We start from the raw sequence: 19,695 nt of genomic DNA, 5'->3' as shown, positions 1-19,695 counted from the left end.
TTTTACTACTTAACCGGTAAAAAAATGGACATTACTTTACAATGGAAAAGAACACATTTTCTCCATAAGAGTTTAAAGATTCACGTTTATTTTTTTTCTATTGTATTTTGATTAAGTTTAAGTAACATGTTGTCCCATTTATTAGGTGCAGACTTCAATTTCTTAATGGTTACAGAAAGTTAAATACGATATCATCATTGTTGGAAGGTGTAACGAAATTCGCGTTTTCAACTATTTTCTTACTTACATATTAAATAAAACTAACTAATATAATTTAAGAGGAAAATTTCAACGCTTTGATAGGACTGTATACTTTAAAATTTAATAAAAATTACGTCTATTAGGACAGTAGATTTTCTACAAATGCTACAATGAAGAATTAACTATTCTAAAAAACAAATGAGTATATTAATTAGTATGGTTAAATATGTCTAATTATAATTTGTATAGTAACGATAAATAGGTCAAAATGATTATTACAAAGAAATCAAGAATGTAGGTAAATTTTAGGAAATCAAAGAATAGCATTACGAAGTGAGGGACATTTGAAATTATCCCAGAGTTAAACGTAATATATATTATATTAAAAGCACGATGGCTCTTAGCGAAATGTCGTTCGCCTTTGAGAAAAAGTTTACAATAGAAAGATAGAGGGGTGGAGGTATTCAGATTCCAACACAATATAGAGATGTTACTAATAACATGTTTGGCCAAGCCTTTACAATAGAAAGGTGAGACTTTTGGTACCTACCTAGGATTCCCAATATTAAATTAAAATCCAAGACCGGCTAATTATCAATTCATAATTGATAAAATGAGGGCAAAACTAGCTTCCTCGAAAATGAGATTTATTAATATAGCGGGAAGAACAATACTAGCTCACTCGTGCCTAAATTCAATACGAAACCACTATATGCAACATACCCTACTACCAAGGAAAACCCTTAAAAATATTGATAAAGTCTAAAGGGATTTTATATGGGGCACTACCACAAAAAAAAAAAATCACCTAATAAAATAGTCAAATGTTTACCAACAAAAATCCAGTGGGGGCCTAGGAATTTGCAATGCTGGTGCAAAAAATATGTGCATCTTAGCTGGCCAAGTATGAAGACTACTCACAAATGCTACAACTCCTTGGGCAAGACTTATTATCACCTCGTATGGTTACAACTAAGTCCAAGCACTCCTTCATTTGGAGAGGCATCCTAAAAGGGTGGGAGATTTGTTCAAAAGGTATTACATGGTCACCCCACTATCAAACTAATATGAACACATTGCATACTAAATGGATTCCCAATATAAAAAGCTTTAGGAATTCGATTGAAGACCCTTTCTCGATTAATGATCACTCTTTAAAAATTAGGGATATCTATAATAATCATAAATGGGATTTCACTAAATTTTCTATTAATATCCCAAATAACATCAAAGAAAGCATTTCAAATGTCAGAATTTGTACAAAGGGCTCAACTTGTGACAATCCTATATGGTCATTAACGATAAAGGGATTTTTCACTACAAAATCTTGCTATGGCCTAATTAATCCCCCTTTAAACAACCAATCAGAGTCAAAATGAATTTGGGAATTAAATTGTCCCAATAAGATAAAATTCTTCTTATGGCAATGCCTACAGAATAGGTTACCATGTAGAGCATACCTAGCTAATATAGGTATTAACATAGATCCTATGTGCCCTATTTGCAAAAGAAAAGAAGAAGAATCCATCACTCATATTATCTTTAGCAAAACCACTTATCCCTTTTTGGGAAAATATGGGATGGTCAGACTTCTATAAACCAACGGGCAACAACTGGCTTCTTCAAATAAAAGAATTTGACTGCATACTAAAGGATAATTATATTAATTGGAAGTCTTTCTTTCCGTTTGCCCTCTGGAATATTTGGTTAAATAGAAATAGCAATAATCAAAACAACACTGACATCCCCATTAACATAGACTAAATAAAGCAAAAAGCAACCGAATTTAAACTCCTTACCGAAAACAGCCACAACTCTCTAAGGAAGATCACTATTAATTTAAAATGGCATAAACCAACGAAAGGGTGGTACAAGTAAAATATAGATGCAAGCTGCAAGAACAACAATAAAAAAAGTGACTTGGGAGGTGTATTCAGGAATACAAAAAGGAGTTGGGCGGTAGGTTTAACAAAATCTACTCATGCAAATGGCTCACTTGAGGCATAAATTAAGGCACTCCTCGAAGGTCTCCAAACAGATCGAGAATGGGGAATATTCTCACTGGATATTGAAACAGACTCCACTGAGGTAATTCATGCTATACAACAAGGCAATAGACTATATGATGATATTGTTAATGAATGCAGGTTGTTAATGCACCAGGATAAGGACGTGATCCTTCGACACATATTCAGGCAAGGGAATAATATAGTACACCAACTGGCATAGGAGTCTAATGCTCAAATAAGGGGAAGAAATATTATGTACAACCATTTTATGTTGAAACTTTTGTAAGGAATGATAAAAAAGAACAATGTGTTTTTGTTAAGTACTTAGCATATGATGCTTGCAATGTACTAACAAACCTAGGTAATCAATGTGTACTAAATGACATAGGGTATGACTGTGATGTACTAAACAATATGTAGCATTAATATAAATATTTCCTGTTTGCTCAAAAGAAAATATTCCATTAAAATCTGATTTTAATAGAAGAAATTACATCATATATCACTTGGGCCATACAACCCATTCGAAAATAGCTTATATTTGAAGCCCTTACCTGGTTTAGCCCAGGTTGTTTATGTTATGAAATTTAGTTTTCACCCGGTAGCCCACAACTTAAAACAATGGTTTTAATATTTTAAATTTCAACTTCTTTATTTCTTCTCTCTCTTCCTCACGCTTTTCTCAAAGACGAGGTAACCGACCTCCATTGTTGGGTTCAAGTACTTTTTCGAGCTTTCACTCTTATTTTCAGATAATTTTCGTTTCATTTTATGATTTTACCACAGTTTTGGTTTTGAATTTTGTTTTATTTTTAATGTTTTTTGCTTTTCTGATTATGCCTATTTTCTTTACAATGTTGTTGTATTTTTCGTTTGATTTTGTGTTCCTTCTATCTTCGTTCTGGGCTTAAAGTTGATGTTTCAGTTTGTATGCTTTGTTATTTCGACTTTTAGGGTAGAATTTTTTAGTTTTTGATTTTTGTTACAATTTGGAAAAATTGGCCTCTGCTTTGTATTCATGACCTTTATTTTTGGTTTGATTTTTGTGTTTTCTTTTACTTGTCTTCGCTTTTGTTAAATCTTTGTTTGTTTGTTTTATTGTAGAAAATGCATTCAAAAATACCTATTTCTAAAAGCAAAATGAAGCTTGTTGGAAAAGGCGTTAAGTTCGATTATGCGAAAAGATTAAGGGACTTGCCCTCAAGCCCTGATTCTGAAGCTAATGTGCATATCCAGGCCCAAGATGATGATGATTTTGAGTCTCCTGCTCCTCCTAAAAACTCGCAACAAGAGAGCAGTCGAATGACTCGTTCGCAAACGAGGAATACTCCCACTCCAGTTAAATCATCGAGGGACTTGCCCTCAACCCCTGCTTCTAAAGTGAATACGCATGTCCAGGCTCCCGATGATGATGATTTTGAGTCTCCTGCTCCTACAAAAAAGTTGCACCAAGAGAGCAGTCGAATGACTCGTTCGCAAACGAGTAATACTCCTACTCCGGTTAACATCGTTAGAATAAGGAGTAAGAAATGTGGGAGACCTGAAAAATCAAAAGAAAAGCTGAAAGTTGATTTAGTTAATGAAGATGATGTAGGCCCCAGTGTTAAACCAAAAAGGAGAAAGATCAAGGACGATGGTGACAGTGGTCTTGATTGCATATCGAAAGAACAAAGGTTTGCTATTCACTGCAAATTGAATGAGAGAAAAGCTAAGGTGAAGGTATTTCCTGTGTTGCTATTAATTTTATACATGCTTATACAATTTCACATAAAGTTATACAGTTGTTTATATATCTTTATAGAAGTACTGCTACACTAATTTATACATATTTATATAATTTTTTAGTATAGTTTTTGTTCCTGATCTATTTCTTGTTATTTTTCCATATGCAAGGTTGGGGACTTCTATATACAACCAGTTGATCATTTCCACAACAGGATTAGTTCCTATACCGAGACTGATATTGTGAGCATTTTGAAGCAATGGTTGACTGACACGCAACTTCAAATGTTCTGTGCTAGTTGTTTTGGGTACTTCTTGAACCTCCCTTGATTTAAAATTCAAAATTAACTTATTCATTGTATACTATTGAGGAAAGTCGTCCCAGGACGGGAAATGGAGTTGTGGGTGAAAATTAATGGTTATTTGCTGCATTTTGGCATTGGAGAGTTTGTTGTTATCACTGGTTTGAAGTGTGTAGAAGATGATGCCACTTTCTATGACAAACTAGATGTTAATAGGTTGCTAAAAGAGTATTTTCCAGGAGATGTAAAAAAGGCTATAACGAGGGGGCAGCTTCTTGATCGCTTCAAGAAAAAGGACTGGAAATCGGACGAAGATGCGTTCAAGATGGCCTTGATGGTGTTTGTCCATCATTTCATATTCTCAGATGCCAAAAATCATGGTATCAACAAAGTTGATTTTGATATCATTGAAAGTGGTCAATATCAGACATATGCTTGGGGAAAAAAGTCATTTGAAGATATTTTAAAGACAATAAGGGACAGACAGTGTGACTATTTGACAATGTACATGCCTGGAAGTTTGCCACTTGCATTACAAATATGATTTTTTGAGTGTTGCTTTATGGTTGACAAACATCTAGTTGTTCGTGTTGGCACAAATGTGCCACGCATTCATAATTGGAAAGTCACTGAAACTCCAACATATGCGGATTTGACTGGCGGGGTGATCGTGTGTAGTATCGACAAGGTAAACATTTTGTACCATAATACTTCTTCATATATGATTTCAGTTTTTCTGTAAGTACGTATATTTATGAATCTGTCACAATTTCCTTTTTTTTACTATTGTTATCCAATTTTTCTTCTTGTAGTTGAACTATAGGAACATTTTCCCTACTCGTGAAGAGATGTCCACTCTGAACATCGGCACGCCTTTTGAAGTTAATGCCGATGATGTTGCATCAGGGGAGGTGCCTGCCTTTCACACTGATGATTCTGTCGCTGCATCTCCACCTTATCCTCAGAATATGGAGCAGCAGTCTAAACGACCTTATCCTCAGAATACAGAACAACAGTCTAAACGACCTTTTCCTCAGAATATGGATCGACAGCCTAACCCGAGTTATGATCCTTTGGTGCGTATTGATCTGTTGAATGCTGAAGTTGAGAAGTTGAGGACTGCTATTGGAAAGGTACTAGAGCTTTAGCTTTTCTGTACTTTATCGGTACTTTTTGTATATACATGATTTTTTGGTTATAACATGGTTGTTGATTTACTTTTTTTTTGTAGTTGACTGATACAGTTACGACACTCACCAATTATGTAGTTTCTTCCTTTGAAAAAATGTTCAGTTTTCTGAATATGAAGGAAACCAAGCAAACGAGAGAGGATGTTACTGATGGTAAGGTACTTTTTTACTGATAAAACCAAATCACTCAATAGTTATGCCTTCTCTGAATCATCACTCAATATGCCTTCTCTTTCTATTGTTTTTATTAGATTCGTCAGCACGCGTCTGATGACAATACATCTGGTCTCGGCGAATTTGATAGCTATCAATATGATGTTCCTGACTTTGTCGATCAAGTGAATCAAGATAGCGTGCTAGTTGACGAGGGAGTTACTGATGGTGTTAATCATGGTATTCGTTCTGCATTTTATCTTTTTTGTCTGATTTTTCATTTCTTCATTTTGAAAGTTTTTTATTATTGGTTTTCTCTGTCTAAGGGGCAGCAGGTGATGTCAAGGGTGACACATTTTGGGATGACATTGGCGATGAAGATTTAGCTGCGCTACAGATGTCCCAAATTGTGCTTCACAAACCATCCATCATAGACGTAGAAGATGATTACATTTTTCCTGAACAGTCAGTTCGACAGAAAATACCAGGAAAATATGCCAAATCTCCATATTTGCCAGTTTTTGATTCGGGGGCATCAGGATCGGCACACAAGCTCATTTTTTATATCAAACATTCTTTCACGATCGAAATTGATGATTTTGATCCATTGTTGCCATTGGCTAAAGAGTTTTGCGCGTTTATTGATAATGGGGTGGATACGAGGCGAAAATATCTTCACTTTCTTTAATCTTTCATGTTCTGATTTTATACTTGTCAATAAAGGTAGTTCTGATTACTTTTTATTTTTTTGATTTGAAGTGCCAAGAATATATATATCGATGAAGTAAATAAGCTTGCGGAAGCTTTTACTTTTGGCTCGTGTCATGTGACCACGAAGGATTGGTTCCACTCACTTGCGTATTGTGGTCGACCTTTGATTGACACGGTATTTAATAACTTTCTGTTCTAATGTTTTTTTTATTTGTTGCTTATCTTTATTGTTTGAGACCCTCATAGTGCATACATAGCTTTGTATAATCACAGTATAAGATTGTATAACCTTGTATAAATATGTATACCTCTGTATAATAGTGTATAAATTTCTATATTTCAAAAATCTGGTAGTGATGGTTGTTCTGTTTTATTTCTTGTCTCAACACTTGGATGTCCTCTTTTATTATTTGAGGAAGAGGGGAAAATATGGGCTGAGTGTTGACATGTGGTTTACTACAACCAACTTTGCCTTTGGTAACAAAATCAACTTCCTGTATAAAGATTTCAAAGTGAATCAAGATCCTTCAGTGATTCCTGAAGGACATGAGATAGAAGAGTACATTAGAGAATATTATTGTGATGCAAATGTACTGTGGCACACTATTGACCACGTCTTATTCCCTATCTATGTAGAGCGCGGAAAAGCAAAATTGGGCCATTGGGTTTTGGGGTTGTTTACGTTCATAGATAGGTGCATCCATATCTTGACTCTAACCGTGGAGCTATTAATGATAGACTTGCTTTGGATGCTGCATTACCTTATGCAATTCTGATACCTTACCTCTTGAAGAGTTCTGATTTTTATGTCGAGAAGAAGGGCATTGATTGGAACAATGGTGCATATACCGATAAATCCTATTCTGATGCTTTGCAGATTAATCTGGTTAATAATGTGCCCCAACAGATCAAATGGTAGGTTAATCTCAATTGTCTTACTATTTTACTATTAGTGTACCTATTTGAATCTGATTTGTTTCTTTTTAATTACAATGACTGTGGTGCTTTTGTTACTGGATTTGCTGAGTATTTCATCCTTGGTAAGGAAATTCGAAAAGATAATTTTGACATTGAGACACTTCGCACCAGGTGGGGATCTCTATTGTGGGATTATGGAAGGAAAAAACAAACAGTCCGGTACAATTAGTGGTGTTGAAATCACAGGGAGACTTTTTAGGAAGAGGGAGAGGGGACGACCGAGAAAGTAGTTCTGTTTTTTCCATTTTACTGTAGTTTTTCTATGTATCAGGAGTTGTTGTCTAGTTTTTGTAAGCACGTGATTTTTGCCCAACATGAGAATTACTCCCAAAAAATCCAAAAATAAAATGATTGTTCTTTGGTGTGCAATTTTGTGATATTTTGTGACATTTTGAATAATTATTTGTATTTGTCTGTGCGTGTTTATTTGATAAATTAATAAAAAATACAAAAATAAGTCGCATTTTGCATGTAGGATTTAATTCTACAGTTGTTAGTAATTAAATTTGTTTTACAAAAATTAAAAATTACAAAAATAGGCATCGTTTGCATTTTTAGCATTTAATGTCCAAATATACAATTTTATGCTTAATTATTACTTAATTGTGCGTTAATTGTTATTGGGAGTTAATTTGCGCTTTTATAACTTAATTTAATTCTTAATAATAGTTTAAGTATTTTTATAATTTAGTTTTAGAGAAATAAAAGAAGAAAAAAGAGCGAAAATATAAAGAAAGTCGGAATTGGGCCTCTTCTTCGATTTCAAGCCATAGGCCCAAAAAATGGCCCAATCTTCCCTACGACCCAGTCCATTTCGAACTGGGTCGACCCAGTCCATAACCCAAAAGACCCAAACCCCTTTGTCTTACATTTTACAAAAACTAAAAGAAGAAAACCCTAAAATCTAAACCATCCCCCCCTCTCCTATCTTCTTCTTCTTCCTCCAAAGCTCCAACCAAGCATCCATGGCTGCCCTTTACCTTCTTCTTCGACACACCCTCATCGTCCAAACAGCTGCTGCCCAAGCACTTCATCTTCTTCGTCCACCATTGTTGCTCTAGTTCGTCGTCGTTTGGTCGAGCTTCATCTTCTCCGGCAAAACAGTCCGTCGTCGCCACCAGTTGCTTCTGCTTGTGCGTCGACCAGCCCGTTGTTTGTTCCTTCTGTTGTTCGAAGCCCCGTCGCTGTTGCTTCTGTCTCAACCAAACAACCAAACGAACACAGCCATGGACGAGCTTCGACGTCGACCATGTCGTTGTCCATGGCTGTCCGCGCTGCTGCTGCCTGTCGTCGCCGCTGTTGTTGCCTGTCGCCGCCGCCGCTGCTGTCTCGACGTAGTGCTGCTGCTGCTCGTCGCAGCAGGTGTTGGACGGACTGCTGTTGTTGCTCGTCGTGGCAGTAGCTACGGGCTGCTTCATCTTCTCTTCGTCTTCGTCGTCATTTGTTCGAGCTTTGGTCGAGGCTCGGACAGATTTGTTTACAATCAAAGTTCTTCGTTGATTCATCTCCGGTTAGTTGTTTTTGAGTTTTATTTTGTCCATATTTCGTTTTTATATTTCTAAAAGTTAAAATCGTTAAATATTTGATTCTTGTTTTGTTCGTTGTTTATCGTTGAAATCATTTTTCTAGTTTGTTCATGTTCATGTGCTTTGTTAAAATTAATTTTCAGATTTCAAAATAGAAGTTTAATTAGTTGTTTTCATGTTTATTTCATGTTTGTATTATTGTTTAAATGAATATTTGTTAGTTTAATATTAGTTAGATACAAATTGAAGTTTAATTAATTGTTTCTTCAATTTGTTTCATGTATTTTATGTATTTTCCGGAAATTGTTAATATTGTTAAGTTCAAGCTTAAGTTCATAATTGTTTCTTCTTAGGTTTTTGTTTTGTCATTTGCCTAAAAGAATTTAGTTGTAATAAGGGAAGTATGTTGGTTTTAATCATTTGAATCCATCGTTTTTATTTTTAGATTTAATTCATGTTCATATTATGTTTGTGTGATCTTGAATCCGAAATATGTATAGTTTGATTTTTTGTTTATCATTTATGATTATTTCTTGAATTTGTCTCATAATCTTGTTTATAGGAATTGTTTGTTGTAATGTTGTTAGAGTAGTTGATTTTAAGTTCAATATTATTAAATTTAGAAATCTAAATATACTTGTTTGTTGTTGTTGTTGAATCCGAAAATAGGATTGTTTGTTGCTAAAATATTGTTCAATCAAATTTTAGTTGTTCTTTGTTGTTCAATTTGTGTTCATGTGCTTTGTTGTTGAAATGTTGAAGAAATCATGTTCATGAAATTTGTTGTTTGAACATTGTTAGAAATTAATCATATTGTCTATATTTTGGTTATGTTTGATTAATTGATGTGTTATAGCTGATGGGTAGTTTGGTAAATTTGTAGTACGTTCAGGGGTAGTTTGGTAATTTCAGTAAGGTCGTGAGGGGTAGTTTAGGAATTGTACATTTTGAAATTGTTTATTTGAAGCATGGGGGACAAAATGAAATGGGGTGGGTTGTGATATAGTTGTTTAATATAAAGGGGGGACAAGATTTAATTTAAAGGGGAAATCTTGCATTATTTTAAATGAAGCATGGGGGACAAAATATAATGGGGTGGTGCGATATGTTTATTTAATGTAATGAGGATTAGTGAAAAGATAATGGGTTGGGTAGAGAAAAAATATGGATTTTAATTAATTGAAAGGTTTATGGGATGGGTTATAAGAAGAAGTCTTGAACACAAGACATAGAGAACAGAAAAGATACGAGAAGAAATACACACACAGATAGAGAGAAAAAACGGACAGAGAATAGAAGAGAGAAAAAAGGGCTGAACATTTAAGAGAAAGAAAAATTCCGAAAAAATATTTAAGCTTTCAAAATAAAAATAAAAACTAAAAAATCTTCTGCTTTCTTTCTTTATTTGAAATTAGTATTAATGGTTGTTGTTTCATTCAAAGCTTAAAAGCTTTTGTTTTTGGGATTACTACTTCACTGGTCTGTTACTGGGTTGTTACTATTGCTGGGCAGTTGTTGTTACTGTATTGTTATTACTGCTGCTGATTCTCATCTTCATTTTCTTTTGCTTCCAATATCAGGTATATATCTGTAAACTCATGTCATGCAAAGCTTTCTACATGACAAATAAATGAAACTCGAATTGTAATTTTGTCTTTTATTCATTTAAGTTCGTTAGTTTAAATTTCAGCTTTGTTTCATGTTGGTTAACTAGTAGTGAGTTCGACACGATGGCTATAAGTTAATTGTCTTATTTTGAAATTCGTATAAAAGTTTTGTAATAATGTTATCCATTTCGAAATCTCATTAGTATAATTATATTTGAATTGTCAAAATAGGGAACATGGCAGAAAGTTGGCCATTAATTTTATCTTGGGATGTCATTAGCTAAGTAAAGAATAGTGTAGAAATATCAAAAATTATATTATTAGCCTATTTTGTCAAATATCAGATTTTGTTTAAGGCTAGATAATGTTAATGGTATTTCGATCAGATATGGCATAATAACGGTTATGTGAAATACCATGGTAGAAATGTGAATTGATATAATCCGTCTCGTTTATGATTTTGGAATATGATGAATGGTTCGGACGTTCCACTACGTTGCATGTGATGTCATTTTATTGAATCAACTTGTAGAATAATTCTCTTTCTTACCAACAAAGGGTCCTCCTATTTTAATTCACTTCTTAAAAATAATGTATAAAAAATAATGTCAATAATTCTTACCAAAGGTACATTTAGTGACTATAAATAGCATGCGTAGGCCGAGAATAAAAATTGGTTTGATTTTATCTGTCATCATAAGCAAATTAACCGAATAATTATAACTTTGGACTAAAAACAAGTAGATGAGAAGGAGATATAATTTCTTCGAAAACTATTAGTTTGTTTATCAAATTAATTCTTTTTCCTAGTTTTATATGCAATTCACTTTTTGGGTATGCATATATTGTATTTACGGAAAAATGGTATTATTAATCCCACGTTTATTTTTACCCTTTTAAATTTGAATGGCTTGGAGAAATATAATTCTTACGCAAAAAATATAATTTGCGGTCAACATTCAACAATTTATGGAAAATCTATACTACTATTAAGAACATTTTGCGTGATTAGGGATGCGTTCGCGTAACCTGATTATATTTCTAAAAGCAATTCGAATTATGCGTTCGCGCAACTTCGAACGAACATTTAATAAAAAGGGGGCTCTTCGGAGAATATCAATATTAATTTCATATAACTCGAGATGTGCGGTTCAATATTTAATTATACAAGAGCGACGAACGTTCTTAATTTTATTTTAAGCACAATTTCGAACTAGTCTTTTTTTTTATAATAAAAAAATTTCGAAAAAAAAATAATTATTATATTATCAATATCATTGTGTATACGTACGCGTGACACGATTTTTCACGTTAAAATATATATAATATATAAAACGGATACACGTATGCGTGATTCGATTCGAAGAAGGGTCTTTAATTATAAACAATCTAAACAGAAGCGATAACAAAATCATGCAATAAAAATGTAAAATCGAGATAATTAAGCCAAGAATAAAAACAGTTAAGCGACCGTGCTAGAACCACGGAATTCGGAAATGCCTAACACCTTCTTCCGGATTAACAGAATTCCTTACTCAGGATTTCTGGTTCGCAGAATAATAAACAGAGTCATATTCTCCTCGATTCAGGGATTAAAATTGGTGACTTGGGACGCCTTAAAATTCCCAAGTGGCGACTCTGAAACAAACAAACAAATCTCATTTCGACTGTCCTTTAATTGGAGAAAACTCCCACGCACCCTCGCGGGGGCGGAAAAAGGAGGTGCGACAGCTCTGGCGACTCTGCTGGGGATAAAACTAACCCAGAACCACTGGTTCAGGGTTAGAATTCGAGCTTAAAATAATTGTTATAGTTGGCTTTATTTATTATCTGATTTTTTTACATGATATATGCCCAATGTGCTAAATGACACTTTTACCGCTTTAATATTATTTGAATTATGAATATATACAACTGCTACGAAACCCCCTTCTTTCTGAGTCTTCTAAATTTATGGTGCACACGTGCGCGTGGCCCACCTTTCTGTTAAAGTCATACCAAATAAGACGAAGTTGGGACAAGTAACTAGGCCGGGTAGACTTTCGTGCTCCCGGTACGTTGCCCCCGCTTCGGCTCAAACTGTCCGTTTGGGTAAGCCAGGGCTAGATCAATATGCCTCAGGTTTTTTTCACTTAGAATAACTCAGCTTCATGCCGGATCCCTAGTAGGAGCGTTTGTTTGCATCACGTGCATTTGACTTTGGAGACTCAACACAGGGGTTGAGTCTGTCTAGGATAGGTGTACCAAAAAAAATGACCATCCTGATGCATCTTACTTGCTGCTACTTGCGCGTTTATTTGATCCGGATTTGTGTGTTGACTGACTTTTGAATATCAGGAATAATATTTTAAAATTGAAAAAAAAAATAGCGGTTAGGGAATTGACTGTTTATTTTTGAAAAAAAAAACCAATGCCCAAATAACTGTCAAAACTCTGCCGAAATTTTGAGAAAATGAAAAAAAATGTTTTATTAGTTTGTTTTATAAAAAGCAAAGGAAAAATAGAAAGAAAAAAAAGAGTCGTTGTTCTGTCTTGTTTTTTAAAAAAACAAATTAGAAAAAAAAATAGTTTGTCTTGCCATAAAAAATGAAAATGAAAAAAAGTCTTGTTTTTAAAATGGGTTTTTATTTATTTATTTGTTTAGATACCAAAATAAAAATAAAAATAATAAAATAAAAAGAGTCGCGTTGAAAGTGGTTTTATTATTTGTTGCATATATATATATATATATAAATCCAAAAAGTTTCTCTTTATTTCCAAAAATGTATATATATATCTTTATTTGTTGCAAAAATATTTGTCCTGCCAAAAAGTCTAGAAAAGTTTTTTTTAGACTCCCAATTTTCAAAACAAAACATCCAAAAATATTTTCCATTATTGACTTCTTTAGAAAGTCTTTTTAATTATAAAAAAAAAATATATATATATATATAATAAAATAAAACAAATTCGAAAATATTTTCCTTCTTCTTTAAAAATTGAAAAGAAAATTCAAAATTCAAAAAATATTTTTTTTTAGAAAGCATTTCTTTTATTAAAGGTAAAATTTCAAAAAATAATAATATTTTCTTTCTTCTTAGAATAAGAAAAAACAAAAAAAATATCTTCCTTTTACTTTTGAAATTCTCAAAGTTCAAATCAAAAGAAAAGGAATTCTTAGAAGTCTTTTTTTCAAAAAGAAAATCAATCAAAAATAAAAAAAAATATATATATACTTCCTTTCTTCTTTTAAAGCAGTTCTTTTACAAAATCAAATAATAATAATAATTTAAAATTAGTTTACTTACTTTATTCATGACCTACCCGAACTACGCGGGTTTGATTCTCACCGGATGTGAGATACGTAGGCAACCATCATCGGGTCCAACCCCACCTTGTGCTAAAAAGCCAAAAACAAATAAATAATAATAAAAAAAATATGTCAAATTTTAATTTAATCATAGAGAAGTTGGGTGATGCTGTTTTTGTCAAAAATAGTCGAATGTTCCCGAAAGGGACGCCGGAAGGCTGACTTTGCATAAACAGCCACCTTTGGGTCATTTTTTTAAGATTTGGTCCAGTTGACCCACACAGCCTTAAAAATCTTCGTTCCCGAGACGTTGAAAGGCCGTGTTTGCAATATCGAGTTTTCTAATTTGGAAAACGGTAAAAAGAGTCATAAATAAGTCAGGTGATGTTGTTTTGTCATAAATAGCCGAATGTTCCCGAAAGGGACGCCGGAAGGCTGACTTTGTATAAACAGCCACCTTTGGGTCATTATTTTAGATTTGGTCCAATTGACCCACACAGCCTTAAAAAAAACCTTCGTCCCCGAGGCGCTGAAGGGCCGTGTTTGCAACACCAGGTTTTTATTATAATTTTAAAAGAAAAAAAACAAAGAGTCAGCGGTCAGGTGAATACCTTTGAGTTTTGTCAAAAATAAGTCAAGCCAGCTTCGGCCGCGTCTTAAACCGTTCTTGCCGAAATAGCCTTAGAGTATCTCTCAGTTGTCGAAAGGCTATTTTCGTAAAAGAACGGACAAGTTTGCAAAGTGTCATAAAATAATCCTCTCCGGCCTCAAAATTTGGAAGGGGTCACGTTTGCAAAAATAACCGTTCGTTGCATTTGTCAAACGGAGAAAGGAAGCTGGCCGTTTGTTTTGGAGTTTGTAAATCTTTTGATTATAATATGTGGGTCGTTTGATTTTCAAGTTTGTAGGTCATCTTCAAAACCATTGAAACCCAATTTGTTTTAATATGAAAATTGATAAAAAATGTTTAGTATTGTTTATATTTTATTGGTCCGAACTACGCAAGGTCTGATTCATGCGGGGTCATGATACGTAGGCAATCTCCATAAGATTCGACCACCACTGAAAAAGAAAAAAAAGGGGGAAAGAAAAATAAAGGAAAGTGCAAGTGCATCGCATCTCTGATAGAACGGTTTAACTGCTTAGGTGCATTGCATCTCTAATATATGATTATCTGTCAAATGCCCTGACACTAATGTGATGACTTCCCTTTGCTGTGTTCATATATAGAAAAGTGGTTGGTTGTGGTAACTCCTCACTGCAAAGCAAATGACACAGAACCTCAGAACAGGGTGGGTCGGTACTGATGACCGACAACAATTGGTTGAACAGAACAATGGGTTGGTAGAAGAAGTGAAAATGCTGAGACAACATGTGGCAGACATGTATCAAGCATGGATAACTGGGAAAGCACCACCCCCACCACCGCCAAGCTTTTCAAACTCTGGCATTACCCATCCCCCATACTCTCCATCCCAACCCACTTATGACAGCTACCCGAGTAGCTCCATCACTCGTCCACGCTACTCCCCTCCCCAATGCTACTTCTCTCCACGAGATTCCCAAAGACGGGCTTCACTTTCCAAATACCCAGCTCCACAGAAGGCCTATCCACCCTCACAAGCCTACCGGAAGCCCCCTGGATCAGGTTTCCGGCCCAATCAAGCATTTAGGAACGAAAGGTTGCTGAAACGAGGAAAGGCTCTCACCCCTATCGGAGTATCTTATGCAAGTCTGTTTGAAAGGCTAAAGCATGCTGGCTTGATTGAGCCGCTCCCCGCATATACTCCAGATCCACATGCAAGAAACTTTGATCCGGCAGCGCAATGCGCGTATCACTCCAATGTCATAGGGCACAACATTGAGAGTTGTCGTAATTTGAAAAAGGAAGTAGAGAAAATGATCCAAGAAGGGCGGATTGTGATCGATAACAGTGACATGGAGCACTCGAACCCTATCGAGAACTTGTTGATGGAGGTTGATGACGTGGAAGCTAATAATGCTCTTGGCAATACTAATGCAAAGCTTAGTGGCTAAAGATGCCAATTTTGATAAAGTGGGAGGACGCTCCGTTCCTTGGTTAGCAAAAGAGAAGCTGGTGGTGTCTTATTTTGTTGTCATTTCTGTTGTCCGGATTATTCTTAGGGTTGTAATCCGAATATTGTCTTGTGTCAAACCTTCTTATCTTTCCAGTTTGTCATATCAATTTGTTTAAGTTTTGTCAAGGCTGTGTTAGGATTTTATTCTGGTTGTTTTGTTTGTTTTATTATTCAAACCATTTCGCCGGTAGTCTAATACAAAAGTCGGTCTTTTGTTGTTTCCAGTCATCTTTTGTTTAGTCCTTTTATCATTTTTTGTTCAGCGCCGATTCTCGTGACATGACATGCGCACATATTGGGCCTAATCTTAAAAGTTAATCATAAAACCCTCGGAAGGTGATCAAAGCATTTAAAGGAAATAAGAACGGTTTGAGATTATTTGAAGCCCGAGTCATGTGGAACTGGGGCAAGTAAAACATAAAGAAAACCGTTAAATGCAAGATTCGCCAAATTGGCATGAGGGTCGTGCATGAGAGTGAGAGTGTCGCCCAGCAGTGCTTTAGAAATGACAAATGAAAAAGCAAGTGTTTAACATAATTGTCAAGTCCAGCACCATCGGAAGAGACTATAAATCTATGTTCAATTGTGTTGTTTGCACTTGACATGTTTTGAAGACTGGAATGACGAAGGCATTTTATTCTGCTACCTAAACACTTTATCCTTCGTTACACCTTTTGAGCCTTATTTATTTTCTTTCATACCCCTCGTTCGGAATCAATAGCAACGACTAGGAAATACGAGTCTCGAAGGTAAAGAAAAAATCAAAAAAAAAAACGAAAAAAAAAAACAAAAGAAAGTCAAATGAAAAAGAGGAATTGGGAACTACGTTTGACCTGATTCCTCAAAGAGGATACGTAGGCGCCTCACGGCTCGGTCATAATGGCCATAATGGTCATAATGTGCATGGTGTTAAAAATAAATAAATAAATAAATAATCCCCAAGCAAGAAACTGGGGCAAGAGTTGTGCTCGTTGTAAGCAAAATTGGTTCCGAAGGTTGTAATGTTAAACCCCAAATTTATTTTGTTTTTGAGCCTTTTATACCCTTTCTTTCTAAACCTATCCAAAAAAAACCCACATTACGGTCCAAAGAAAGACCTTCTAACCAGTCTGCAAAAGATGCCAAGTCAGACAAATGAGAGTCTTACCGGCGAACATAACATTCTGTTCCACAGCAGAAAGAACTCTAATCTCCAACAGAGAGAGTCATACCGGCAACACTCCAAATCCCCAGCTGGAAAGTGATATAAATGAGAGAGTCTTATCGGTGAAAATCTTCACGGACACCATAAGGCGATGAAAGCTGAGAGAAAAACCCAAAATGAGAGAGGCTTGATAGTGAAAACCCTTCGGGCACTACAAGTCGAATAAGATTAAGAATCAGATGGGGAATTGCCAATTGAAGATCTTGAAAGATGATTGACGAAGGATAGGCCACATAGGCATGTCATGACCATTAGAGTCGGTGTCTGCGTTTGATAGGGTTTTATTTATAGTTTCTTTTGTTAAAGAGTCATCTTTTTCCGTTGTCTTTTATTCTGTTCCCTTTTATCTTTTCCTTTCATAGAAAAATTCCCCAGTAGAGTCTGTTTGGTCAGAACCAGTGGGAAATGATTTCAAAATAGGCCATCAGCTTTCCAAGATAAGATCTGACTAATACATCCAAGTGATATAGTCAGGAAGGAACAAGCGCGAGGCCAGTGTCAAGAAAGATATCCCCAGCAAAAGGATTGACGAGTGTCAAGAGGGATATCCTTGCCGAAATCAAAGGTTATTAAACCTCAAGACCAGAGCCCGTGGACAAAACAAGAAAAACAATAAGCATGATTTGGGAAATTCATGCGAGACTAAAAGGTCGAGAAAATGCAAGTTTCCGAGCCATGCCACGAAAGAAGAGGGATATCCCTAACAGAAAAGGATTATCCCCAGCAAATAATATCATCCCCAACAAGTTGTGGAACGCAGAGCAAGGAAGGGAAAAGGGAAAATCATCCCAATGGGAGTATCACAACCAACCACCACATTTTAAACTAACAAATTTTGTTTGATTTGAAACAGGTAAAGGGAATGGCATTGATGACAGAAATGCATGCCATAAGGGAGAATGTAAAACTGGGGCAGAAAATTTTCCTTTCATTTGGAAAATTTTCTGGAAGTCAGGTACCCATTCGAGGAAGAATAAAGATAACACCAGTCTCAAGGGAAGTGGTCATTGAACTAGTGTTGCCCCCGACATAATAAGTTTCCGATGAAGGAAGTTGATCCCCAGCAGACAGAACAAAGGGATGACATTTGTGCTCAGAAAAGCAAAAAGCCATTATCATCCCCAACAGCTTCCAGAAGAATGAAGCATCGATTTGAAGGGATAAAATTCCCCAGCAGTGTTATCCTCAACAACGTTATCCCAAAAATATAACACTTATATCCCCAACAGTGTTGAAAAAAAAAGTGAATTTGAAGGAGGGGAAGAAAGAAGACTCCCGCAATGGTATTATCCCTAGCAAGCAAGAACAAAGCAGAGCGGAAAAAAAAAAGAAGAAGAAATCAGGCGTTCACCTGGAGAATGAGGACGAGAATTAAGAAGAAATCAGGCGTCCACCTGGAGAATGAGGATGAAAAGAAGAAATCAGGCGTCCACCTGGAGAATGAGGATGAAAAGAAGAAGTCAGGCGTCCACCTGGAGAATGAGGATGAAAAGAAGAAGTCAGGCGTCCACCTGGAGAATGAGGATGAAGAATTAAAGAAGAAATCAGGCGTCCACCTGGAGAATGAGGATGAGAATTAAGAAGAAATCAGGCGTCCACCTGGAGAATAAGGATGAATAATTAAAGAAGAAATCAGGAGCCCGCCTGAAGAGAGGAATGGCGATTTATTTTCAAAGTTGTGGTTGAAGTCAGGAGCCCGCCTGAAGAGAAGAAAGGCATTTTTAAAAGTTGTTGAAATCTTGCCAACCTAAAGAAAGGAATGGCGATGTATTGGTTGAAGTCAGGAGCCCGCCTTAAGAGAGGAATGGCGATTATTTTCAAAGTTGTTGTTGAAGTCAGGAGCCCGCCTGAAGAGAGGAAAGGCGTTATTAAAGAGTTGTTGAAATCTTGCCAACCTAAACAAAGGAATGGTGATGTATTGGTTGAAGTCAGGAGCCCGCCTGAAGAGAGGAAAGACATTTTTAAAAAAATTGTTGAAATCTTGCCAACCTAAAGAAAGGAATGGCGTTGTTGTTGAAGTCAGGAGCCCGCCTGAAGAGAGGAAAGGCGTTTTAAAGAGTTGTTGAAATCTTGCCAACCTAAAGAAAGGAATGGCGATGTATGGTTTGAAGTCAGGAGCCCGCCTGAAGAGAGGAATGGCGATTATTTTCAAAGTTGTTGTCAGGAGCCCGCCTGAAGAGAGGAAAGGCATTTTTAAAAAAAATTGTTGAAATCTTGCCAACCTAAAGAAAGGAATGGCGATGTATGGTTTGAAGTCAGGAGCCCGCCTGAAGAGAGGAAAGGCGTTTTTAAAAGTTGTTGAAATCTTGCCAACCTAAAGAAAGGAATGGCGATGTATGGTTTGAAGTCAGGAGCCCGCCTGAAGAGAGGAATGACGATTATTTTCAAAGTTGTTGTCAGGAGCCCGCCTGAAGAGAGGAAAGGCATTTTTAAAAATTTTAAAAGTTGTTGAAATCTTGCCGCCTGAAGAGAGGAATGGCGATTATTTTCAAAGTTGTTGTTGAAGTCAGGAGCCCGCCTGAAGAGAGGAAAGGCGTTTTTAAAAGTTGTTGAAATCTTGCCAACCTAAAGAAAGGAATGGCGATGTATTGGTTGAAGTCAGGAGCCCGCCTGAAGAGAGGAATGGCGATTATTTTCAAAGTTGTTGTTGAAGTCAGGAGCCCGCCTGAAGAGAGGAAAGGCGTTTTTAAAAAAGTTGTTGAAA

The sequence above is a fragment of the Nicotiana sylvestris genome, chromosome 2 (assembly GCF_000393655.2).
Source record: "Nicotiana sylvestris chromosome 2, ASM39365v2, whole genome shotgun sequence".
Taxonomy (NCBI): Eukaryota; Viridiplantae; Streptophyta; class Magnoliopsida; order Solanales; family Solanaceae; genus Nicotiana; species Nicotiana sylvestris.
The sequence above is the reverse complement of the archived record's forward strand: the minus strand, read 5'-3'. Positions refer to the sequence as shown.